The sequence below is a fragment of the Geotrypetes seraphini genome, chromosome 9 (genome assembly GCF_902459505.1).
Source record: "Geotrypetes seraphini chromosome 9, aGeoSer1.1, whole genome shotgun sequence".
In the NCBI taxonomy this organism is placed as follows: Eukaryota; Metazoa; Chordata; class Amphibia; order Gymnophiona; family Dermophiidae; genus Geotrypetes; species Geotrypetes seraphini.
Window position 1 is genome coordinate 70103936 of NC_047092.1, and position 26951 is coordinate 70130886.

Consider the following 26951-nt stretch of genomic DNA (forward strand, 5'->3'; position numbering starts at 1 on the left):
TTTGTTTATTGATCCTTTGTTTTGTTCTGTGCAGTATACTTCTTTTGATGTGGCAGTGTCTATGCTGCGCAGTTTGGGTCCGGGGGCCTTATTCGCAAAGGCTGATATAGAGTCTGCCTTTAATTTACTTCCTGTCCATCCTGATTCCTTTCATTTGTTAGGTTTTCAGTTCCAAGATAGTTATTATTTTGACAAGTGCATGCCGATGGGGTGTTCTGTGTCCTGTTCTTATTTTGAAGCCTTTTCCTCTTTTCTGCATTGGGTCACAGAGCAGGTGTCAGGATGTAGCTGTATTGTTCATTATTTGGATGACTTTTTGTTCGGGGGTCCTGTGGGTTCTACTCAGTGTGCGGAGATGGTGGCAGCGTTTGAGGCGGTGACTAAGACTTTGGGTGTGCCTTTGGCATCAGAAAAATCTGAGGGGCCGGCTACTTCCTTAGTTTTTCTAGGTGTGGAACTTGATTCTATTCGGATGGAATCTCAGCTGCCTGTGGTTAAGGTGCAGGCTTTGTGTCTGGCTATTGGGGAGGCTTTGGGGAAGTCTAAGTTGACTTTGCAAGAGGTTCAGTCATTGGTGGGTCACTTTAATTTTGCATCTCGAGTGATTCCAATGGGTCGTGTTTTTTCTCGCCGTTTGGCTATTCTTTCCAGGGGTCTTCTTAAAAAGCATTTTAGGGTGCGACTGACGGCGGGTGTTATGGCTGATCTTCGGCTCTGGTATCAGTTTTTGCAGAGTTTTAATGGTGTTTGTGTGTGGCAGCAAGAAGCGGTCTCCTCAGTAGATTTACGCCTATTTACTGATGCGGCTGCAGGTTTTGGTTTGGGTACCTATTTTGGGGGAGCTTGGTGCGCTCAACCTTGGCCGGTCTGGTGGCATGAGCGGGGTTGGGGTGCTAACATCGCTTTTTTGGAATTATTTCCTGTTTGGGTAGCCACTATGATTTGGGGTGACCGTTTGCAGCACAGGAAGGTGGTGCTGTTTTCGGACAATATAGCGGTGGTGCAGGCTGTTAATGCGCAATCTGCTCATTGTCCGTTGCTGGTGGAATTACTGCATCTGATTTTACTACGTTGTTTGCAATTGAATATTACTCTGACTGCTCAGCATGTTCCAGGCTTGCTTAATGAGATTGCCGATGCATTATCTCGTTTTCAGTGGGCCCGTTTTCGGGCTTTAGCCCCCATGGCGGACTTGGAACCTACTGTGATGCCGATGGAGCTGTGGAGCAGAGTGCTGGATTCTTAACGGAGCTGCTGCAGAATAGTCTGGCTGTGAATACTTGGAAATCCTATCGCTCTGGATGGCGCCATGTTCTGCTTTTTTTGGCGGATCCAGTTTCTCATGGTAGTCTGCCTTTTTCAGTGCCTTTAATGGTGCAGTTTTTAGTTTTTGCCCGGCAGCAGGGGTGGTCGGTAGGTGTTGTGCGTTCTTCTTTAGCGAGCGTGGCATTTCTGTCCCAATTATTGGGTTATGCTAATCCTTGTGCTGCGTTTTTGGTGCGGAAATTATTTCAAGGCTTTCAGCATTTCAGAAGTGCTCAGGGTTTGAGGCCTTTGCGTTTGCCTCTTTCTCCGGCAGTGTTATTGCAGTTTTGGGATGCTTTGCCTAATGTTTGTACGGATGCCTTTGAAGTGTGTCTGTTCAAGGTGGCATTTAGTGTTGCCTTTTTTGCAGCCCTGAGGATTAGTGAGCTCGTTGCCCCTGCCTCTTCTGCTGCTGGGGAGACTGGGTTGTTGGTCTCCGATGTGGTTTTGCAAGAGCGCTGTTGGCGTTTGCGCATTCGTAGATCTAAAACTAACCAACGGGGTGCTGGAATCTAGGTGGTGTTACGGGCACTGGGGGGCTGGGGTTGTGTGTCCCATCCTTTGTGCTCGGGCTTATGAGGCGGTGCGACCTGTTGGGGGCTTATTTTGGCTCCTTCATGCCAATGGTGCACTGTTAACGCGTTATCAGTTTGGTGCTGTTTTTAACTTGTGTTTACTAGCGGTTGGTTGTGATCCGACGCATTTTGGAACACATTCTTTTAGAATCGGGGTGGCGTCTTATGCTGCAGGGCGTGGAGCTTCTGCATCTTTGTTATGCAGGATTGGGCGCTGGCGTTCGGCTTGTTATCAGCGCTATGTGCGCGCTCTACCAGACAGTGCGAAAGTCTAATCTTGTTTTGCTTTAGTTTCTCCTACAGATGCCTTGCTGCCTGATAATTGCGTATGGTTCTGTGGCCATTCCTATGTCTTTTGGGCACAGCACCGAGCAAAGGGGGACCGAACCTTGGTCTGGTGCATTTGGGAGTCCGCATCAGATGGCTCAGCTAGAGAGGCATGCTGTGGGAACAGTTTCTTCCAACTTTACTACAAGCTCAACGTTTTTCTTCACCTCAAGTGATTGTTTTCCATGTTGGGGGTTATGATTTGTGTTATACTAAAGGAGTGGACCTTATTCGGAGAATGAACAAGATTTGTTGTCTGCCTCGTTTTATTTTCCAGGCACTCGTTTTGTATGATCTTGCATCATTCCCCATTTGGTCTGGCGGGATGCTCTTAAGGTTGAAGGTATTGAGCGTCTATGCAAACGTGTTAATTCTGAAGTTTCCAGGTTTCTGGGTATGATGGGAGGTTTAGTTCTGTGCCATGATTTGCTCACTATTGACTGCCCTGGATTGTATAGGGCAGACGGGGTACATTTGTCGGATATTGGGCTTGATATTTTTTTGAGTTCAATGCAGGATTTGTTGGAGGCCTGTTATGCGTGCCCCCGGGGCCGCAGCTTTGGTGGGGTGGGGTGGGGTGCGGTGACTAGCTAAGCTGTCTCCGCACGTGGCGGAAAAAATTATATGTTAGGGAAACAATTTTGGATCAGTGTGGCTATGCAACAGATTTGGTGACTAAATTTTGTAACTGCTCATGTGCGATACCGCCATGGGTGGCGGCTGGACTCTGCAGCACCGTGAGTCTTGCTGTAAGGGAATTGGGGAATGGGGGAGAATTTTGAAAGAGGAGCTAGTTCGACACCGAGTAGCTCCAGAATTTTGAGAATAAGCTACACTGTTTTTTGGAAATGTTGATAAGTTGATTTTATTAAGGTTTGCTCTTAATGAAAATAAAGCTGCGGACCATTTTTTGCCACTATATCTGAGTTGGTGTATTTTATTGTGAACAATCTGAGTGTGGTGCGAATTCCAGTGTTCTTAAAGTCCATCGACCATCCTTTAGTGTGCCGGATTTTAAGGCCAGATGGGATAGACATGTGGGATCTATCCGCAAAGATAGATAGGGAGGGTCACCGGAGTGGGCAGACTTGATGGGCCGTGGCCCTTATCTGCCGTCTATTTCTATGTTTCTATGTTTCTAATTTGAACTAATTAAAAGTATGCCCCTAGGTCCAATGTGAAATTCTGATCAGCATTGTAACAGATTTGTTTCTAATCATATGCCCACAAAAATCATTAGATATCTTCTTTGGATGACAAGCTAGCAATTAAACTATCATTTTTATACTCTAAGGGGCCCCTTAACTAAGCTGTGTTAAGTGCTAAAACGCACCTTATACTGTATAAATGGCCTAACACAGGACATGCAAAAGCATTTCATGTTAGCTTTGCCATTTGCACATGCTACACACACAGTAGTTATTTTTTTCTTTTTTGAGGGAGCATTTGGAGGTGGAGAATGGCATTATCGTGTTAACCAGTAAGCACATCTACATTACTGCAGGCTAGCTGCACATTGATACAAAGGGCTAGATTCACAAAGCAGACTGATCATGTACCGATCGGTTAGCAACCCCTTTGCAACCAGATTTCCCTCCTGCACTATAGCGATCCGATCCCGATCCTCCCATGCAAATTAGAAAAAAACAAGCGACTGATTTACTAACAATTGTTTGGCTATTTTGAGTTGGGTTTTACTATTGGCAAACCCGACTGCTGCAGACCTGTCGGTAACTGAGTTACCAACTAACAAACAAACAGATCATTTCCTAAATTATCCAACCCACAGAAAAATGTCATCAAAAAAGAAAAAAGGGAGTATAAAGGATTATTCATACAAAATCTAGTTTAATAAATATTTTTGCACATTAGTGTCTAGCTTCTTTTTTATAGATAATCTATTGTTACTAATAACCCATTTTTTATCGTGTAGATAAAAACTTTTTATGACAACACACCCCAATGTATGAATAGAGAGGCTGAAGTATCATAAAGGATGCTTTGTTCTCAGTAAAGAGACCTCTTATAACTTTGATGTTATTTCAAGTCTTCATCCTGAATGCATGTAGTGTAATCATTTACGTCAAGCCTCCTTCCTACCTCAAAGTTTTTATTAATTTAATTAGAAAATTATCAACTAACTAAGAGTGTGAACCTATCTTTTATTTAATTAGTCAACAAATATATGTTATTAATTTAATTTAATTGTAATATTCTAACTTAAGATCATTTTATTCAACTTATCAATGTAATCAATTTAATTATGATGTCTAAAATTAAGATTGATTCATTCAATTCATCAAATATATTACTATATGTTAAAGAAGAACAGCAACATTTATCTTAAAGGTTTCCTAGCCAGAACCAACTGTTTTAGAGCGTTTCAGCTATTAACTAGCCTTCATCGGTAGACAATATTGCTGCTGTACCACTATTTAGTTTCTCAACCTCGTATTGCTGGTATCCTTTATACTCCCTTTTTTCTTGATTGGTAACTGAGTTACCGACAGGTCTGCAGGTTTTTTGACAGGCCTGCCTGTCTTTTTTATGCATTTTTTTTCCCATGGCACAGATATTTTGCTTGCTCAGTCCCTCCTGCTCCTTAGGCCTCCAGTGCTGCTATCTTCAGGAGCAGGAGGAACCGTAAAGTCCTCCTGCTCTTTCTCCTCCTCCTGCGCACCGCGAATGTGGGCCTTAGGAGAGGCCTTAGGCACCTGGGCCAATCAGGCCCTAGGATCCTGTGGGTTGGGCAGGGAAGAAGTGGGTTGCCTCATTTGGATGGAAGTGGGCCTGCTGGCCGGACGTTGTGAGGACCTGTCCGGCCAACTTGCGGGTAAGCCTGAGGGGGTTTCCTAGGTGAGGGGTTTCATTGGGGGGATCCGGGGAGGGGGGTTGGGGCATTTTGATGGGGGGGTCATTGGGGGGAGTCTGGCAGGAGGGGTTCAGTACCCTCCTGCCGGCAATCTTCGGAGAGGCGGGGCCTACTGGCAGGAAGGGTTGTGCACCTTCCTGCCGGCAATCATGGGGTTCTGTGGGCAGGAGGGATTGAGCACCCTCCTGCCGCGTTCGTCGGGAGTGGGGTGGGGGGTCTACCGGCAGGAAGGGTTGAGCACCTTCCTGCAGGCGATCATGAGGTTCTGTGGGCAGGAGGGGTTAGGCATCCTCCTGCTCCGATCGTTGGGGGGAATGGGAGACTGGCAGTTGTAGCTGCGGCCGCTATACTAACTGCAGCAGTGAGATCCCTTGCTGCGATTAAGTATAGCGGCCGCATCTAAAGTAATCCGATTCTGTAACCGGCGTCTGCAACATGGACGTCGGTTACAGAATTGGGTTTAGTTTGGGCAGGTGTATCACAAGTAAAACCTTAGTCCATAGCTTCAATCAGATTAAATATTTCTGATCTAATTCCATGCAATATTTTCTGCGGCTCACGTAAAACAAAAAACTGAGAGTGAATGCATCCAGATACAGAGACATTCAAAGGAAACTGATTTCTGACATTTACAGTTTGCCGTGAGTTTGTAAACTTGAGCTTTAACCAACAGTGAGTTATTCGGGAATTACCAGCACTGCAGATCAGAGCCTAATAGTTAGTGCAGTGGCCTGGGGATCTGGGTTTGATTCCCACTGAAGGTCCTCATGAACTAGGCAAGTCACTTAACCCTCTATTGTCCCAGGTACAAAAACTTAGACTGTGATCCCTCTAGGAATGGAGAAAGTACCTGCATATAATAAATGTGAACTGCTTTGGTTGTGCTCAAGACAGGCAGTATATCAAGTCCATGACCCTTTGCCACCTTTCATCTCAATGCAGTCCCTTTTCTAGTCCATATATAGCACCTTGTGTTGATTCTCTTCTATTTGGAGCCATCCAACAGAAGCTGTAAATTAGTATGGGTTTTCAGTCTGTTCTCTGCAGTACAAATTTCTTCTGTTTTTTACCTCTGCAGCCGAAGTTTCTTTCATCCACTTTTAGTTAAGAGCACAAAGACACTATGGGCAAAACAGATCTATCTCTACCATTATGTATTCAAGGACAATTTTGCCCTTTAAAACTCTTGCCCCTAGGGTATTCAGGTATACACACTCCTATATTTTAGCAAACAGATTACAACTATAAAATATATGGGGATTACGAAGAAAAAAAAAGTCTTGGAAAAAAAATATGCTTGTGTAGATGGAGCTGCTCGGTTATGCTGCTTCCCTGCAGTGAATGATCCAGTGATTACTGGCATGTACAGCTTGACATGAATTCATAAGCCTGGCATTCAGCCAGAACTGGATTAATAGGAATTGTGCTCTGGAGAACAGGCATTCACTGTAATTCTGAATGCAGCTCTCACACTCTGCCTTTTAGATGGTACTGCAATAAGAATAAAGTAAGTGGGAATGTGCTTTCTCTTAATTCTTTATATCTGTATTCTGTTATCAAGAACCATGTGCACTGCCTGACCATAATGATGAGTACCTGATTAAATTTTAAACTAATGCAAATTATTTTTCTATAACACAGATTGTATCTCTATCCCGCATAGGGATTCATCTACAGGCATCTATCTATAGATATGTGAAACAATTTTCAAAAGCTTATGTAGTGCCTTGTACTTAAGTTTCATGTATAGGCTTAAAAAATTGACTACAAATGCAAAAAAAATCTCTTTTAATGGGCAGATTTTTTGCTGGAAAACAGTGAACGTTGATTTAAAAATCCAATACACACTGAAAGTTGATATTCAAAAATGGTTTTGTGTTAGGCTGCCAGATGATCAACACATAACTTCTCTATCCATATATTTTTAAACATTATCGGGTCAATATTTAGCCACGTTCGGTATTTTTTTAAAAATCTGGCTTCAGTGGATCGTAAAATTCGAAACCCTAGAGGGAAGGAGAGACAGGGGAGATATGATTCTGACGTTCAAATACTTGAAGGGTATTAACGTAGAACAAAATCTTTTCCAGAGAAAGGAAAATGGTAAAACCAGAGGATATAATTTGAGGTTGAGGGGTGGTAGATTCAGGGGCAATGTTAGGAAATTCTACTTTACGGAGAGGGTAGTGGATGCCTGGAATGCGCTCCCGAGAGAGGTGGTGGAGAGTAAAACTGTGACTGAGTTCAAAGAAGCGTGGGATGAACACAGAAGATTTAGAATCAGAAAATAATATTAAAGATTGAACTAGGCCAGTTACTGGGCAGACTTGTACGGTCTGTGTCTGTGTATGGCCGTTTGGAGGAGGATGGGCAGGGGAGGGCTTCAATGGCTGGGAGGGTGTAGATGGGCTGGAGTAAGTCTTAACAGAGATTTCGGCAGTTGGAACCCAAGCACAGTACCGGGTAAAGCTTTGGATTCTCGCCCAGAAATAGCTAAGAAGAAAAAAAAAAAAAAAATTTAAATTGAATCAGGTTGGGCAGACTGGATGGACCATTCGGGTCTTTATCTGCCGTCATCTACTATGTTACTATGATAGTAGCCAGATAGCAGCTAGCACTGAAGGGCAAATTCTATAAGAAGCGGTCAAAAGTTAGGTGCCTAATTAGGCACTGTTCAGTGCGATTCAAGTAAAATTGGGTGCTGTTTAATGAGTCACACTGAGAAGAACCTAGTTTGGAGGCGCCCAAGAAATAGGCCAGCTCTAGGCACAACTAAAAGTTAGGCGCCTAGCTGAGCGTTTAAGCACGCTTAAGAGCAGCGATTCTGCAACAAGGTGCCTAACATGTAGCCATGCCCATGCCTAACATACATAGCACCTTTTTTTTTTTTTTTTGCAGGCTGCCTAAATTTTTAGAGGCGCCTTGTTGCAAAATTGCTCTTGCTTGATAGGCACCTAAGTTTCAACTATTGCTGATTAAAAAGCTTAATTGAGCTTGTTACTCAATTTAGAAAGGCACCTATCTAGCTGGGCGCCTTCGAAAGAGGTGCCTAACATTAGGCGCTGGTTACAGAATTTGGGCCTGAATATCTGGATAAGGTGCTCAAGGCTGGAACTTAGATGGATAGGGACAATATTCAAGAACATAAGAATTGCCGCAAGTGGGTCAGACCAGTGGTCCATTGTGCCCAGAAGTCCACTCCCACAGAGGCCCATAGGTCAAATACCAGTGCCCTGACTGAGTCTAGCCTTACCTGCGTACTTTCTGCTTCAGCAGGAACTTGTCTAACTTTGTCTTGAATCCCTGGAGGGTGTTTCCCCCTATAAAAGCCTCCGGAAGAGCGTTCCAGTTTTCCACCACTCTCTGGGTGAAGAACTTCCTTACGTTTGTATGGAATCTATCCCCTTTCAACTTTAGAGAGTGCCCTCTCGTTCTCCCTACCTTGGAGAGGGTGAAGAACCTGTCTTTATCTGCTAAGTCTATTCCCTTCATTATATTGAACATTTCAATCATGTCCCCCCTCAGTCTCCTCTTTTCAAGGGAAAAGAGGCCCAGTTTCTCTAATCTCTCACTGTACGGCAACTCCTACAGCCCCTTAACCATTTTAGTTGCTCTTCTCTGGACCCTTTCGAGTAGTACCGTGTCCTTCTTTATGTAAGGTGACCAGTGCTGGATGCAGTATTCCAGGTGGGGGTGTACCATGCCTCGGTACAGTGGCATGATAGCCAGATCTGTTTGTGATCCCCTTCTTAATTATTCCTAGCATTCTGTTTGCCCTTTTAGCTACCGCCGCACATTGCACGGACGGCTTCATCAACTTGTCGACCAGTACTCCCAAGTCTCTTTCCCGGGGGGTCTCTCCGAGTACTGCACCGGACATCCTGTATTCGTGTATAAGATTCTTGTTACTGACATGCATCACCTTACACTTATCCAGGTTAAACCACATTTGCCATGTCGCAAGAGGGTAGTTATTGAGCTGGGCTATTTGCCCCTTAACATTCGTTAAAGGGTTTTAATGTAGCAATTTTTAGGTCACTGTGCATTTTATAGTAATGAGATGCAAAAGATGCAAATGCATACAAAGAAGTTCATTAGTATGTAAATACTACAACACAGCTTGTAGTGTGCATTGCATAATAACCAGTAAAATTCTGGGGCTATTTTACCCCCAAGAGGATCTGGCTGCCTTAATAAAGGAGCAAGCCCCATTCAGCAATAACAGTGGCCAAGTTGAATTCTCCTCTTAGGTTCCTACCTAAATCAAGCCCCCCTTCCCCCCCTCTTGTGCTTCCCGAACCATACTCTTTCCCAACCTGAAGGTCCCCTACGGTAGCAACACTCCACCCAGAACTAAAAGTGCCAAGAAAAGTGTATAATAACTTGAAAGTTTCATGGCTCCACATCATTCTCTTCTTGGCTAGGCTGAGAACTTTTCAGCAGCCTCTCGTAGACCACAAAAGGACTTTTTTTTTCCCCTCATCTAAATTAGTAGGTCTATGTTCATATTCTCAGATAGTGCTTTTACTAATTTTCATTCCCTTTCCTTGGTGAGCTATGATCGGGTGGCCTCTTATTACAAATCTGAATATGATTTATTTCTACTTGTTCTTATATTTAATATATTCCTCAGGGCAACTGTTTATATAATCAGCAGGTTCTTTACTGTTCATTATATATGTGTTTAGTCTCCATATTGGTTTTTTCATACCTACTGAGATCAGAAATGACACATGATTTAAATATTTCTTATTCAGCTATTGTCCTCTCTAGAGTCTTTAGGGAAAATATGTTATAAATATGTAATCAAGTCAGCAGTATGAATTATGGACCCCTGATAGATGGGAATATTCCTCTAAATGTAATTCCTTCCACTTCTCAATTAAATTTTGATAATGTATCATATCTTTCAGGGTTACAGCAGACATTAGTTTGCTCAACTTGTGATGAGAAATTTGGTATGGGGTTTAAGATACATTTAAAATTGCCACCTATTATTGCATATTCTTCAGAGACAAAGTGGACTATTAGAAGAGCTAAATTATTTAAAAAGTATTTATTTGTCAAGATTCAGATAGCACATGATCCCCATTTCTTTAATAGATTAGAAATGCAGAAAAACAGCTGTAAAAAGGATTACACAAAAAAGGTTACATATCAGACTACTAATAGCTGGAATACTACAAGGAGGGGGGGTGCTGAAAAGTTCTCAGCCCAATCAAGAAGAGAATGATGTGGATATGGTTCAATCAGTGATCTGAAACAATGTCAAAACATAGTCGGCCTCTTTTACAAAGCCGCGCTAGCGGCCCCGAAGCCCATAGAGATTTAAAGGGCTTCGGGGCTGTTGCCGTGCAGCAGCCGCTAGCGCGGCTTTGTATAAAAGGCCGAGAATTTTGTTTCTGCAAATTGGCACCTAAGAAAATATGATAATACTCTTTTCAGCTACAGTGGCAAAATAATGCTCAGAATTTAGGAAGTTGGGTTGGTTGGGTGAGAACCTTTTAGCACCCCCTCATAGATAAAATAAATATATCCCCTCCCCCTTTTACAAAACCATAAAAGCGGTTTTTAGGGCTGGCCCGCTGAATGCTCTGCGCTGCTCCCGACACTCATAGAGTTCCTAAGAGCGTCGGGAGCAGCACAGAGCCTTCAATGCACCAGCCTGCACTAAAAAGTGCTTCCGCGGTTTTGTAAAAAGGGTGGGGGAGAGAATGTTTGAAAATGAGCAACGTTTAATGCAGAATTTCCTTTGCACTGTTTTATGTATACTCTGCCAGGGAAAAAGCTGGAAGTGAGGATAGGAATGCAAGCAGATATTTTGGCTTATTGCCTTTGACCTTACCAATGATGCCCCTCTTCCTCTATAACCCACCCACTGTCACAGATCTATATATGAGGGTCATAATGAAATTAATGAGCAACAATTTTTTAAAAATCAGAATTTATTAATGTAGGAAAACATCATCAATGTACAGACTTTACACTAGTCACCCACATGGTCCATTTAGTCCTGTGGTCTCAAACTCGTGGCTTGGAGGTCACATGTGGTACTATTCTGGGGCCCTTGGTATTTATATCATAATCACAAAGTAAAATAAAACAGCTTCTTGATCATTTGTCTCTTTAGTTATAAATGACAATATTATTATTAAGACTTAGCCAAAAGAAAGATTTATAAACTATAAAGAGTTTTACCTCATGCAAAATTGTCATTTCTTTAATAAGACATTAACTATTTTTTTTTCTGAGGCCCTCCAAGTACTTAAAAATCCAAAATGTGGCCCTGAACGGGGTTTGCGTTTGAGACCACTGATCTAGTCTGTCCAACAAAATGGCCAGAGCCCCGCCTATCACTCTGTACAGGCCCAGTCACCCAAGCTTAAATGCTCCATGATACCAACCATGTAGGTAGCCAAATGTGGTGGAGCCTTGGCTATAACCTCATATTCCAAAGTATTGCTGACAGTATTTAATTTACCAGTCAAGGTATCTTCCCTCAGCACTTGGCAAAGTCATTAGCTTCTATCAAGTGACCACAGGCAGTAGATACAAAATGGCCAACACTGATGTTTTTCTGATAGAACAAATAACGTGGAATATCACTGGACTAAGGGCTGGATTCACTAAAGTCCCGAAATCTATCCTATTCGTGTCCTATCCGTTTCCAAGTCATTGTAGCCAATCGATTCAGTAAAGCTTGTCCATGCAAATGATTCAATCGTAAACACGGCGCTATTAGCGCTGAAACATCGATTGACGCGCGTGCGCACTGTATCCTTGTTGGTTTTAAAGCTCATAACGCATGCGCTAGCTCTTTTGGAATTCACTGCGTAGAAATGGGGCGTGGTTTAATCGCGGATGTCATTAGCGGGCTCCGAATGCGCCTACTGCAAAGCATTGTTGTCGTAAAAAAAGCAATAAATAAGGAAGTATTCTTACCAACCATTCTTTTTCTGAAGTACTGTTGCTAGCTGTACAAGCTGTGATCGTAGTTTTTTGAAAATTTTTAGCATGAAGCACATAGCAACCACTAGCGACACCCTGACGTCACATGCATGTGACAATCCAGTTGAAAGGAAGGGGGGAGGGATAGCTGGCCCATAAAAGTTTTATTTGATTTTGGGTTTTTTTTTGTTATTTGGCATTGATATTTGAAATATACAATGCGCAAGGAGAGCACGAGCTTAACCTGCGATTTTCTTGCAATGCACATTACAAATCCGAGATTCACTCCCGCACTCGCTATGCACATTCCAAAAAAAGAAATAAAAATTATTTCTAACGCTTATGTACATGAAGGTTTACATATATTTAAAAATTTTGATATATTTAGGATTTTTGGAGGGGAAGATATATATTTTTGATGGAGTTCTTAACATGCACGTGTCAGTTGCTAGGCAGAAATAGCCGGCGAGGATGTAAACGACTGGTCCTCAGCAATCGTAACTTTTTGGAACGGAAAGGCCAGTCGGTTTGGACAAAATAGTTTCATGAATTGACGCGTTAAGAAATTTACATGCCTTTTTACTCATTTGCATGCGCAGATCGGATAGGGTACAGATGAAGTCTGGAGGTTAGTGAATCGAGCCGGAGTCGGAAATTGAGTGCAAACCTAGCAGTACACGATTAGTTTGCTTAGTGAATCTGGCCCTAAATGCATAGCCCTCAATGCAGACTGTTCCAACTTTGTTGGTTGGGCTGAGAATTTTTCAGCAGCCCCTCATCTTATATAATAAAATGCTAAGCGCGCATGTGCACTCCTGCCTGCGTGTTCCGTGATCCGTAGGTCCGTGGCAGGCAGGAGAGTACATGGGCGCTTACAACGGTCCTCTCAAGAGCCTCACCAGCACTCCAGCGCTGTAGCCGACGAACTCATAGCCACACCTAAGCATCAGTTCTTCTATGGCAGCTAGCGTAGTGAGGGGCTGAGACTTAGGAGAAGGAGAGCAGGCCCAGGATTTGGCCGGCCCCAGCCAGGCAAGACCCCCCTTCCCCGCCGCACCCAAGCCCCAGCGGTCCCCGCTGGCAGGAGGAGGGCTTCGAGGGAGCCGGCTGTCGGCGGAGGGCAGACGCGGGCCCAGGACGGACTTGCTCCAGTTCGCGCCACCTTTCTTTTCTTTTTCTCCGTCCCCTTCAATCCCTCTAAGCTGCACAAGCTGTACAATCCTGTCCCTTAAACTCCCTGGCCAAAGTTATTTTAATTTGAAATCCGCCGCCGCCGCAGCTCCTCTCTCATCTTCCAACGTAATATAAGTGCAGCTCATGAGAAGAGCTGCGGCGGCGGCTTTGAAAACGGCTCCCTTAGTTCTTTACCGAGTTATTTTTAACTTTAAAGCTGCCGCCGTGGCTCCTCTCACGATCCCAGCCTGTGTCGGAGAAGGCTTCCGATGCAGGCGGGATCGTGAGAGGAGCCGCGTCGGCATCTTTAAACTTAAAAAAAAAATCCAGCAAAGAACTAAGGGAACCATTTTATCTGCATGCTGCTATGAAGGAACAGGGGAGGGGGAGGGAAATGCTGATGCTGATGCACAGGGAGCAGGCAGGCATGGCAGGCAGGCAGGGGGAGAGGGAAAGGGGCTGCTTTGAGGGGAGGGGTGTGCTGGGGGGCACACAGCAATCATGGGCAGGGGACCACGGAGCAGGCAGGCATGGCTCAACAAGGGGAGGGGGAGAGGGAAAGGGGGTTGCTTTGGGGAGAGGTGTTTGCTGGGCCAGACAGCAATCATAGGGGGAAACAGAAGGGGGCCATGGAGCAGGCAGGCATGGCACAAGAGGGGGCAGGGGCATGGGGAAACGGGGCTGCTTTGGGGGGAAGGGTGTGCTGGGGCACACACCAATCATGGGGGGGGGAACAGATGGGGGCCAAGGAGCAGGCAGGCATGGCACAACAGGGGACAGGGGGAGAGTGAAAGGGGGCTGCTTTGGGGGGGGAGGGGTGTGCTGGGGGCAGACAGCAATCATGGCGGGGAACAGAAGGGGTCCACAGAGAGATAGGCAGGCATGGCGCAACAGAGAAATTCAGGCAGGCAGGGGGCAAGGGAGAGACACAGACAGGAAGAATGACAGACAGACAGACAGCATCCAAGCACAGAGAGAGAAAGGGAAAAAAACAGTCATCTACTCTAGCACCCGTTAATGTAATGGGCTTAAACACTAGTACTTTATAAAATTCAAAAGATTAGCCATCTTTCCTTGACCAATATCTTACCCTGGTCTGAGCTCCAGCTCTGAGATTTTTGTTTTGTTCATTTTATTCTTGACCTATCTTGCACCTATGAGTCTCCAGTTCAAACAAAATCATGGTTGACATTAGACACCAGAAACAATCTTTCACAATATGCAGGGTTATTCCCACATTTTTATCTCTCCTCGACATATGTAGGGCTGGTTTTACTGAAAGGCACCACCACATTAGTGCATGTTATTGCACATTAACACTAGGGGCCCGATTATGGAAACGGTGCCTGCCACAGTAGGCGCCTGCAAAATGGGTGCCTACCACGTGTCAATCACTGGCAGGTGCTGCATCCAGAATTGTGTCTATTTTTTGTACAGACACCTTAAATGTAGGCCAGCGTTTTACATTTACGGTGACTGACTCGCACCTACGGAAGCGTCTAGGCATGCCTAAGGACGACTAAGGCTACTTCTGGCATAAGCTATACCTACATTAGCCTTAGGCATCTGTAGGTGTTCCTAGATGCCTCAGTACACACATGAATGATGCCTACATTGTAGGTATCATTCGCTAGTAGACGGTGGTAGGACATTGTTTTGAGAGTCAGGCCCTAGTTGTTTAACACAAGTCCCATCTATACAATGTGACCTTTAAACTAATAGGGGCTTTTACTAAAGATTAGCATATGCTATCTGCTGTAGGACCCATTTTATTCCTGTGGGCACTGTTGCAGATAACATGCATTATCTTTAGTTTAAAAAACAAACAAATCCTGAGGAGCTTTTACTACACTGTGGTATGCAATAATGCATCTTGCAGGTTAAAAAAGCACTACTAAGGGATGTGTTCAGGTGTTCTGCAGTAGTTATGGGATCAGTATGCATGTCCCACATGCAAAAAGTAGATTTTATTTTTTAGTGTGGAAGTGTACTTGAGGGCAGAGAAATAGGCATGCCCTGAGCTAATCGGTTAGTACAGCTACATAGCTACACGAGCCATTACCGCCTAGTAAATAGTTGTAGGGAGGCTAATTTACCCTTCGTTTTACGAAGCCACCTTTTAGGCTTTTTTTTTTTTCCACCGATTGCAGTGGTATTAGATTAGCTTCGACATTCATAAAATTCCTATGAGCTTTGGAGCGAATACTAAAGTTTCCAATGATAAAAAAAAAAGCCTAACTTAGCTTCGTAAAGGGGAGGGGATTACTGTATGGCCATGAATTAAAAAAAAAAATACTTGTATGTCCATTTTACAGCGACACTCAAAAGTGGCCCCATGCACTAATAATAGAGCAAGATAATTTTTAACGCAACTTAGTGCTACACCCCCCTCACACACACATACACTAATCCCCTCTTTTACTAAGGTGTGCTATGCTTTTTAGTGCGTGATAAATATTAGCGCACGCTAAACGCTAATGCATGCATGGTATCCTATGGACGCGTTAGCGGTTAGCACAAGCGTTGATTTAGCACGCGCTATACGCGCGTTAAATACTTAGTGTAATTTATTAAAAGAGGGCCTAAATGCTAATGGTTAGCACAGTTAGCATATACTACTGTGGAATGCTTTTTAGTAAATCTAGCACTTGGTGAAGGGAAGGATTCATCAATGTGTGCTATTGTTACCATAATTGTGCTATTTTAGCACGTCTCATTGGAATAAATAGGACTTTGTGCTAAAATAGCACATCTTGCAGTAAAACAGCCTGTCTTAGTAGCATACACTGATGAATTTTCCCCCTTAGCCTGTTCATTACTTGAGTGTCATGCACTAAAGCAGTGGTTTTTTTTTGCCAGGTTTTCGGGATACTGACAAATGAATATGCATGAGAGAGATTTGCGTGCACTGCCTTCTTGATATTTTGAAAACCCAACTGACCAAGCAGGAAAGTGTTCCTTGAAGACTGGGTTGAAAACCACTGCACTAGTAGTTATTCATTACAGAACTTAATAATCATGACTCCTAAATTTGACCAGTAGATGACATCCTTTCACAGACCTACACAGCCAGAAAAAAAAAATTGTTTCATGTCATTTCCCAGAAGTGTTCAAGTTCTTTTTTTTTTTGTTCATATTTTCATTCTGTAAAAAAAGTTGGTAAGAGCGTGTGCTCTTTCAAAAGAACACATTATTGATAGCACACAAAAACATAACATTTTATGCTTTTTTTATGCTCAGTTTCATTTGCCAATGATAGGGTATGTAGTTTGCGTTTTGTGGCATTACAAATGAATGCAACTATTCCAAACAATAGGAGTCCAATTTCAATAAATCCTAAGGGGCTCATAATCGAAAGAGAAAAAGTCCAAAAACCGGCCTAAGTCTGCACTTGACGAACATTTCCCACGTACGTCCAAGGGCCGATAATAAAAATGGGTTTTGGACGTATTTCTAAATGACCTAGGCCTACATAGTACCGCTGAACGACCAAAGCTAAACGGGGCGTTTTAGGAGGAGTGTCTAGGGCGGGAGTTGGGCGGGACATGGACCGGCTTAGACTTAGTCGTACAGCATGTATAACCGAAAGTTATACAGCCCACGATCGACGAAACTTGGACATTGTAACTTAGACCATGTAAACCATGGTCTAAGTCACAAAAACTCACCTAAACTCACCAGATAAGCACTGAAAACACATAACACAGACCCCCCACATACTACTCCAGTGATCACCGACCCCACTCATAAAAATATTAATCACACCTTTAAAATTCAGCCTCCAGACCATCATCACTTGGCTGCCTGGCATAGGAAAGCCTAGTTGTCCAGCACAGAGGCGGCTTAAGTCATCTTGGGGGTGGGTTAGGGACCCATAGAGAGGAGGACCCATGCCCATAAGCCCCTGTAATCACTTCATTGATACTTAAACATGTGCACTCTCCTATACACCCCCAAACCCTTTTTTACTGGCATATAAGTGGCTCCTGCAGCCATAAGGGCTATTAGGGTGGTAGATAAGTGGGTCTAGGGGATTCTGGAGGTGGTTTGGGGGGGCTCACCGTGACCTATAAGGGAGATGTGAGGAGAAAACATGGTACCCTTTTTATGAAGTTCACAGCAGTGCCCTGTAAGGTACCCTACTATTTAGGTGCCATGTCTAGGTGTTCAGTTCATCACTTTGCAGACCCCTCCCATATCCAACAGGGTTTGTTCTAGGCGTTTTTGACTTGGATGAAAAGTTGGACGGAAATGTGATATAAAGATGGACGATTTAGCGGCTTGGACGATCAGATCGGCAGGACGTATAATTAGACGATTTTCGAAACAAAAAAAATTTTGGATGTATTTTTTGAAAATGTGTCCTAGGCCGTTTTTTACTTTGGACGACTTGCGACTTGGACGCAAATGGACTTAGACGTCCCTTTCGATTATGCCCCTCCACACATTCAGAATTTTTATATATTTTTTTATAATATAGGATATACTTCAATAAACATTATTTTATTTTATATGCAATTTTATGTTTTTTAACAAATGAAGTGTTCAGTATCATTCTAACTGCATGCAAGCCGCTGTTAGTTGTTATTGGGGACCATCATGACACTTCCAAGTCCCCTTACCCCCACATAAACAGTGAGTATAACATTTGACTAGGGTAAGGCACATCTGCTTAGTTGCAGGTACTACAGCACCCCAGCCAAACTTCTTAGATCTTGTATAATTTTTCAGCGGCTCTGCAGGTGGACAAATCCGTGTGAAGCACCCTGTGTTGCATATGTGATAAACATGCTGCTTTAAACCCCTCAAGGAGTTGAGGGATTTATAGCAATGTGTTTATTGCCCTGGTCAAATGTTATGCTCACTGTTTATATGAGGGGTAAGGGGGACCTGGAAGTTTCATGATGGTCCCCAGTAACAACTAGCAGTGGCTCGCATGCATTTGGAATGGTACTAAGCACTTCATATGTTTAAAAACATAAGGTTGCACATAGTAACACTGGAATTCGCACCGCGCTCAGATTGTTCACAATAAAATACACCAACTCAGATATAGTGGCAAAAAATGGGCTGCAGCTTTATTTTCATTAAGAACAAATCTTAATAAAATCAACTTATCAACATTTTCAAAAACAGTGTAGCTTATTCTCAAAATTCTTGAGCTACTCGGTGTCGAACTAGCTCCTCTTCCAAAATTCTCCCCCATTCCCCAATTCCCTTACAGCAAGACTCGTGGTGCCACAGAGTCCAGCCGCCACCCATGGTGGTATCACACATGAGCAGTTACAAAATTTAGTCACCAAACCTGTTGCATAGCCACACTGATCCAAAATTGTTTCCCCAACATAGCATTTTTTCGGCAACAAAACTGCGACCAATCCTACCCCCTCCCCCCCCCAAAACAAAACCCTCCAAATAGAAAAACCCCAACATAGGGAAGGGAAGGGCGGGACAATTTTCCCCACCAACCCTAACCTTCCCCACTCCCTCCAAGCCTGTAGTTCGCCACTGCCCGCCAATTCTCCTCAGAAAACTCCTCCAATCCCAGAGCCCCTTTTCCCAGCCAATCCTTGCTCGTTCTCACCTACACCTATCCCTAAACCTCTTACTTCTACCCCTCCCCTTACCTAACTTGCCTAACAACACACTACCCATACTCCTACCTACCTACTACTATTTAATTAACCCTTACCCCCAAAAACAATCTTCGCTGGCTCATCCAGCGTTATTAGCCTGCAGATTAATCTGCAAGTCACTAAATCTAAAATAAAATAATAGTTATTGAAGTATATCCTATATACTATAAAAAAAATAGAGAGAGAGGTTACAAATGAACTCACATTGCAAACACAGACTCTCCAGGTGCTGTGAATGCTGCTTACACAACATCCCTTACCCCATATGATTCAGGGCATTTAAGTCTTGAATCTGAATTGAAGGTCTTCATCATGAGTCACAACTCTATGTTCCTTTACTAGAAAGACAAGAAATTATAAACTTATACCTCCTCTTATACTAAGGTGTGCTAACCGATTAGCGTGCGCTAAACACTAACGCATCCATAGACTAACATGCACGCTTTAGCATATAGCATGCGCTAATTCGATTAGCGCACCTTAGTAAAAGTGGGCCATAATGTACAGAACATCCCAAAATATATATGGAATGATAAAGCATCTATGAATTAAGTCTCATGTGTCTACAGTAGACTGTTACCAACATCTTTAGATTTATTACAGTCATATGTTCAATTGGTTTAAATTATTCTTTGTATTCTATATAATTTTACAAAAAAAAAACACACCTTTTATGATGAATATGATATGAATAATAAGGATGGAAATTTCGTTAAAAGATTTTAGTGACATTACAAACCATAAGAACAAAGTGAGAATAAATTTTCCAATGTTATCAGAAACCCCTGAGATCGATTTTATAACCTTAATTATATAACTATGCATGGCAAAAACTGTTCTACTTTAAAGTAACATTATTTATGAACATGACTTTTATGTGTATTTGTTTGCTTGTTATCATTCTTGAAAGTAATGATATTTGTGTGAGTAATATGACTGCAACTTGAATTAATCAAATTAATAAGAATTTGTGAAGCTGCATTATGCTATTAAAAAGTAACGTTCTTACAGCATACCTACCAAAGATTAAACTTTATACCATCTTTAGCAAGGGCATATATAAGTATTTTACATAATTAAGCTTGAAAAATGTTTAAAAGAAAAGATTATGAAACTACTCAATAGAATAATATATGTTACAAGATACAAACCATATTCATTTCACTACTAAAAAAAAAAAGCCTGCATTAATATACCATTTACCTGTTAATAAATTAAAACCAGAGATAGACTTTTTTCATGTGCATTCTTCATTTACTTGGCATGCGTGGTCTCTATGGATATAACTGTAATCACAGTCTTACAAAATATGTCAAGTTAAAGATACAGTTAAGTGTGTTCTGCTGCTGGCTTCAATGTTAAAGCAAACTCATGAGCAGGAAATTCATGTCCAGGGAAAATTAATGTTTAAGACTTCAGCCAGAAACAGGTTTACTTCATTTTCTAATATGAGGGACTCCTGAAAAGTTTTCAGTCCAACCAACAAAGTTGGGGCAGTCTCCATCAAGGGCTATACACTTAGGCCTGGATTTTCTAACTGGTGCCAATTTTTTAGGCCATTCAAATTATGTTTTTAACTGAGTTTCAAGAAACCAATGGCACCTAAAAAAAATTGGCGCAGGAATCACACCTCTATAGGTGCTTTAGGCCACCTAATGCCACTGTGCGCGTGGATAACACTGGAAGTGGCCTAAAGCGCCTATGTAGGCGTGATTCACGACAAAGATAGGCACCAGAAATGTAGGTCTGGAAAACCCTGGCATTCTTTTCCAGCACCTATCTTTCTCGGAGGTGCGATTCTTTATATGCCACCTTAGTGTGATTGACACAGCCAGTGATCACAGTGAGTGATCAACAGCCGCTTTTTAGGCAGCCACCTATACCGGCACTATATAGAGAATCTGGGACAGGACTAAATGGAAAGCCCTCAATGGAGACTGCCTCGTCTTTGTTGGTTTAAAAATTTTAGTTTGATTTGTTTTGTTTTGCTTGCAAATGTGAACTTGTTGATTTGCATTTTAGCCTCTTTATGGACTTATGCAGTGGTATTTTATGTGTTTGCAATAATATGATAACAGGCCTATCACAAGATTCATGTGCTTTGCCTAATTGCATCTTTTGGGTACTGCCTATGAGCATGTCCTGATAATGTTTGCAGTCAACCAGGTCTGCACCGTTCTGAGCCTGACATAATCTAGTGTTCAGTTGAAAAATTTTGTTAATTTATTCCCCTAGAGGGGTAGCTGCCTAACAAGATGAAGCCATTAAATGTCAAATGTACAATCGATGTACAAATTTTCTAGATATTACTGTGCTTAATGTTTTTGTTTGTTTTCTTTTGCTCTTATGTATTATTGTCATACACATGTTTATCGTGAGTCCTAATGAAGCTGGTGTCATATTAGATTAGGGGGTGGTAGCGACAGTTGTCTTCTTGATTTTACTAAGCTTAATTCCTGAGTAATGGCCTGTCCTCCTTTCCTCCTCCTGGATGTGGACGACTTCATGGGAGCAACAAACCTGATCTTTGCCCTGATCCAGAGGGGTGAAGCCTCCTTAGGCTTCAAGAGAGTTGAAGCCTCCTTAGGCTTCAAGAGGGGAATGAGGAATAAGACCTGCATGAAAATGTAAGCAATGAGGAAGAGTCAGGAATAAGACCTGCATGAAAATGTAGGCGAAGACCCCTGAGACCCCAAAAAATAAAGTTATACTTCTAAGAGAGATATTGTGCTTATGAATTCAAGCCTCTAGAAATCATATTTCTGCCTGTCAGCAGGAGACAATATGCTCTATGAGAGATTCACCTTTGCTCTAGTAACTGGCAGAAATCTGCTGACCATGACTATCATTGGATAAACTCAAGCAACAGTACAGGATAAAATGTCCTACCAAAAAATTATCAAAACTATTGACAGAACTACAATCAAGCTCAGGACAGACCAGGCCTGTCCTCAGCAATTATTGCTTTGGTATTAAGAATGCAGTGTCAGGGAAATAGAAAGGTTAGTTTTGACACTAGGTGATGTCATGCTTCAATATGACTCCATGATAAGTATATAGACCATCCAGCCAATAGAAATGATGCATGTGACAAACCAATAGAAAGTGAGTTTGTAATTTGTAACTAGGTGATACCCTAGGCTACTGAACTAAAGTATATAAGTGACATTTCGGCTGGCATAGCCTAGAGAGGCGGAAAGAGGAGAGAGGGAGAACGGATCTATGAACAGAAGCTGGACACTTGTATGTATGTTATCCTTTTAGCCCAGCGGTCTCAAACATGCGGCCTGCGGGCTGCATGCGGCCCCCCAGGGACTATTTTACGGCCCACGATCTGTCCTCTCCACTTCATAAGTTTTCTAATTGTGGAGAGGACAATAGCATACAGACTGCGACTGCAGCTCGCCTAAAGCAGAGGTCCCCAATCTGCTTCCCTTCCCTTCTCACTGCCCTCCCTCAAGTCACCGCAATCGGGGAACAGGCCAGTGCCGAGGTCTTAGCTCTCCCTGCTTATCTTCCCCAGCGTGGGGCCAACCAATTCTCGCCACCCGACGTCAATTCTAACGTCGGGGAGGAAGTTCCAGGCGCTGGCCCGGAACTTCCTCTCCGACGTTAGAATTTATGTCAGGTGGCGAGATATGGTTGGCCCCGCACTGGGGAAGATAAGCAGGGAGAGCTAAGACCTCGGCGCTGGCCTGTTCCCCGATTGCGGCGGTGGCAGCCTTTTCCCCAATGGTGATAGCTTGGGGGGAGGGGAGGGAGAAATAAAGAAAGGGGGGGACAGAGAAACAGAAAGAAAGAAGGGAGACGGGACAAAGACAGAAAGGGGCATGGAGAGAGAAAGACAGAAAGAAAGGGCGGGCATGGAGAAAGAAAAAAAGAAAGAAAGGAGGCACGGAGAGAGAGAGAAAGACAGACATATAGAAAGAAAGGGGGCATGGAGAGAGAGAGAAAGAAAGAAGGGGGCAGGGTGAAAGAAATAAAAAGTTAGGGGAGGGAAGGAGATAGATGCCAGACCAGGGGAAAGGAAGGAAGGAAGGAGGGAGGGAGAGAAAGGAAAGAAAGAGATGTCAGACCATGGAAATAGGGACGGAAGAAGAGAGAGATAGAAGGGAAGGTAAGACATGGAAACGTAGATTTTGAAAAGAAAGCAGAAAATTTGAATATTAAGTTAATGCCAAAGATGGATGCAAGGCAGAAAGTGAAGACGGAGAGAAAAACAGTCAAAGGACAAGAAGACCCTGGAAACAGTTAAAAGCACAGAAAAATAAAGTCACCAGCCAACAAAGGTAGGAAAATTATTTTATTTTCAATATAGTGATTGAAATGTGTCAGTTTTGAGAAAGGAAAGATATTAAACTTTAAATGTGAGGGCTGCAGAAAAAATAGGGTACTTGGAGAGCCACAGAAAAAATAGTTAATGACAATTTTGCATAAGGTAAAACTCTTTATAGTTTATAAATCTTTCCTTTAACTGTTAAAGGAAAGATTTATAAACTATAAAGAGTTTTACCTCATGCAAAGTTGTCATTTCTTTAATAAGACATTAACTATTTTTTTCTGTGGCCCTCCAAGTACCTACAAATCCAAAATGTGGCCCCACTAAGGGTTTGAGTTTGAGACCACTGTTTTAGCCCAATGTGCTGTACTTTTGTTGTTTCATGTAAGCTGCCTTTTGCTTATTGCTAATAAACCTAAATTATAACAGCAATTGGATTGTTTATTAAAAGATTTCCAGTCTGTCTTTTCAGGCTGAGAACTTTTTAGTGGCCCCTCGTACTTTTAAAAAAATTCAATAGAGTAGCCATCCTTCCTTGGTCACTATTAGAGAATGACACGGGAAAAAATATGTCCCCGTCACTGCCCCGTCACTGGACCACCATCCTCTTCACCGCTCCATCTCCGCCGTCCTCTTCACTACCCCATCCCTGTCCCCACCCCGCCATCCCCTTCACCGCCCCGTCCCTGCAGCATCCATCCTTCCCTCTCGCCTCACTGTCCTTCGGCACCCCTCACACGGTCCATGCATCTCCCTTCCCCTTACCTTCTCGGCGCGTTTTAAGGTTTCAGACTTGTTAAAAGGCGTCGAAGTGTTTGTGTAGTCATGTGCATGTGTGGGCGGAAGCTTCTCCTCTGACGCAACTGGAAACTTCTGCCACACACACACGCAAATGCACGTACGCTACAGTGGCTTTCAACAAGTCTGAAACCTTAAAACACGCCATGAAGGTAAGGGGGAGGGAGGGAGATAGATAAATTCGGGTGGGTAGATAGGAAGGATGGAGGGGGCCAAGCATGATCGGTGACCGTGCTCATTTCCTCCCTTAACTGCGGGGACAAGGGCATTCACCGCTCCACGGGGCAGTGGATGGCCTTGTCCCCGTACCTGCGGTGAGCACCTTCCCCCCTCCACCGTTTTGGTGGGTTACCTGCAGCTACTCGCAGCTAGCCACGGGTAACATCCACCTTGTCATTCTCTAGTCACTAACTTACCCTGGTCTGAAAGGTATTTTTGGGCCATGCAGTGACTGCCAAGCAACCACTTCTAAAATATGACCTCAGGATATCAAGGGTTGTGTTTGCTATTTCTCATTATAAATCCCTAGCCATCCAAAGAAGGAAAATACTGGTGATTACCTGCATCATAGTGCCTAGGCTAAGGAATGATACTGCTATTTTTAAAGGGGATAATTTTGTAAATGTGGTTTTTATTTTTGTGCATGACAAATCTCTTTTAAAATTACCCCATGGGTTTGAGGGTAAATTCTCTAAAGGACACCAAAATTTAGACACTTGATTAATGCACACTAACCGTTAAATCTATGATGACAGTTATGTGCACAACTACCATTATAGAATACTATAGGGCTCAGTTTCAACAGAGATAAACATTCAAAAATAGCATAAAGAGGCATTTGGATGTTTTATTTGCTAAAATATCCAAATCACAATTTTCAAAACACATTTGTTAGATGGTTTTCTATGCTGTTTGTCTAAATCTCAAGGGGGGGTGTTTTGAGAGGGATTAGAGTGGAAATGATATAATAATTAATAATAATAATAATTTATTTCTTATATACCGCTATACCGTGAAGTTCGAAGCAGTTTACAATAAAGATACATTTAGTCAGTACATGGGATGTAAGATGTTTTTCTTCAATAATGGAACATTGCAGAAAGCATCCAGGGCAAAACTTGGACATTTGTGGCTAGACCAGTTTCAATAATGAATAAGTGCCCAAAAGGTGACCAGATGACCCCTGGAGGCATGAAGGCATGGCCCCTCTTTACAACGCCCAGTGGTTACTGACCCCTCCCACCCCCAAAGATGTGAATGAAACAGTACATGACAGCTTCAGATAGTACGTGACAGCTTCAGATGTTATGGCCAGTCAAATTAGAACAGCAAGCAGGTCTCTAAAACAGCCTGGTGGTCCATGCAGTGAACTGCAGAGAAGGGGACCTTGGCTCTTATCCCACTTCAACTAGTATACTTGTGGTGGAAAGTCTGAACCCAACAAAATCCTACTGTACTAACATATAGGTGACACCTGCAGGCGTGGAGGGCCATAATAAAAAAGTACATCTAAGTCCGATTTGGACATAGGGTGCTAGTTATCCAAAGTCAGCAGCGGCAAAATGTCCAATCTCGAAAAATACATCTAAACTAAGGATTTTTTTCTGAAAATTGTCTATCTGTATGTCCAGGTATTGGATCGTCTAGACCACCACTACGTCTATCTTTATACCACATTCTTAACCAAAATTTTGTCTAAGGCCCAAACACCCAGAACAAGATCATTTGGACATGGGAAGGGCCAGCATTATGATGGACTGGCCACCCAGACATGGCAACAGAGCTGTGGGGCACCTTACAGGGCATTGCTATGAACGTCACAAAAAGAGTGCCAGATACATATCTCACCAAAACTCCCTTATAGGTTATGGTGAGCCCACTAAAACATCCCAAAACCCACTATACTCACCTGTCTATAACCCCAATAGCCCTTATGGCTGCAGGTGCCACCTATACGGCAGTAGAGTGGAGTTTGGGAGGGAGTGGTGGGCTCACATTTTCCATCATGAATGTATTGGTTAAGGTGACTTATGGGCCTGGGTCCTCCTCTCTGTGGTTCAGCAGCCCACTCCCCAGACTATTTAAGCCACCTCTGTGCAGCTCTACTAGGCTTTCCTAAGCCAGGTGTTGATGTTCCAGAGGCAGGTATGTACATTTTTATTCTGAACTTTGTGGGGGTACGACGGGGTCAGTGAACACTGAGGGAGTTTGTGTGGGAGGTCTTTATTTGTCTCTATAGTGGTTAGCTGGTCACTTTGAATATCTTTTGAGCATTTTGGGTCTTTACATCATCTAACTCACAACTTATAAGTTTTATCTAGGCAGTCTCATCAAACATTTGATTATCCCTGCAGGACTACTAAGTCTAGGTCGGCCCACATCACACCCTAAATACTCCTCCAAAAATGCCCCTTTCCGTTCTGGGTGTACAGCGGGATTCAGAGGCCTAAAATGTCCCTGGATATGTCCAAAAAGCTGTTTTGACGACCTGGGAGAAGAGACCCAGTTTCTGTAATCTCTCACTGTATGGCAACTCCTCCAGCCCCTTAACCATTTTAGTCACTCTTTTCTGGACCCTTTCGATTAGTACTGTGTCCTTCTTCATGTATGGCTAAGGTGACCATACGTCCCATTTTGAACGGGACAGTCCCGTTTTCAGATCCCCTGTCCCATTGTCCCCACACACAGCTTCAGGATGTCAAAATGTCCCGTTTTCAGGGACAGCGTCCCGAAGCTGTGTGCGGGGACAGCGGGACAGGCAATTGCTTCCTGTCCCTCCCCTGCTGCGCAAAAAAAAAAAAAAAAAAAAAGCCTCCCTCCAGGCCCGATTTAGGTCCACCGCCGCTGCTCCTCTGCTGCCACTACTACTGCACCCGGAAGCCTTCTTCCCGACGTCAATTCTGACGTCGGAGAGGACGTTCCGGGCCAGCCAATCGCTGCATGGCTGGCCCAGAACGTCCTTTCCGATGTCAGAATTGACATCGGGAAGAAGGCTTCCGGGTGCGAGTAGTGGCAGCAGAGGAGCAGTGGCGGTGGAC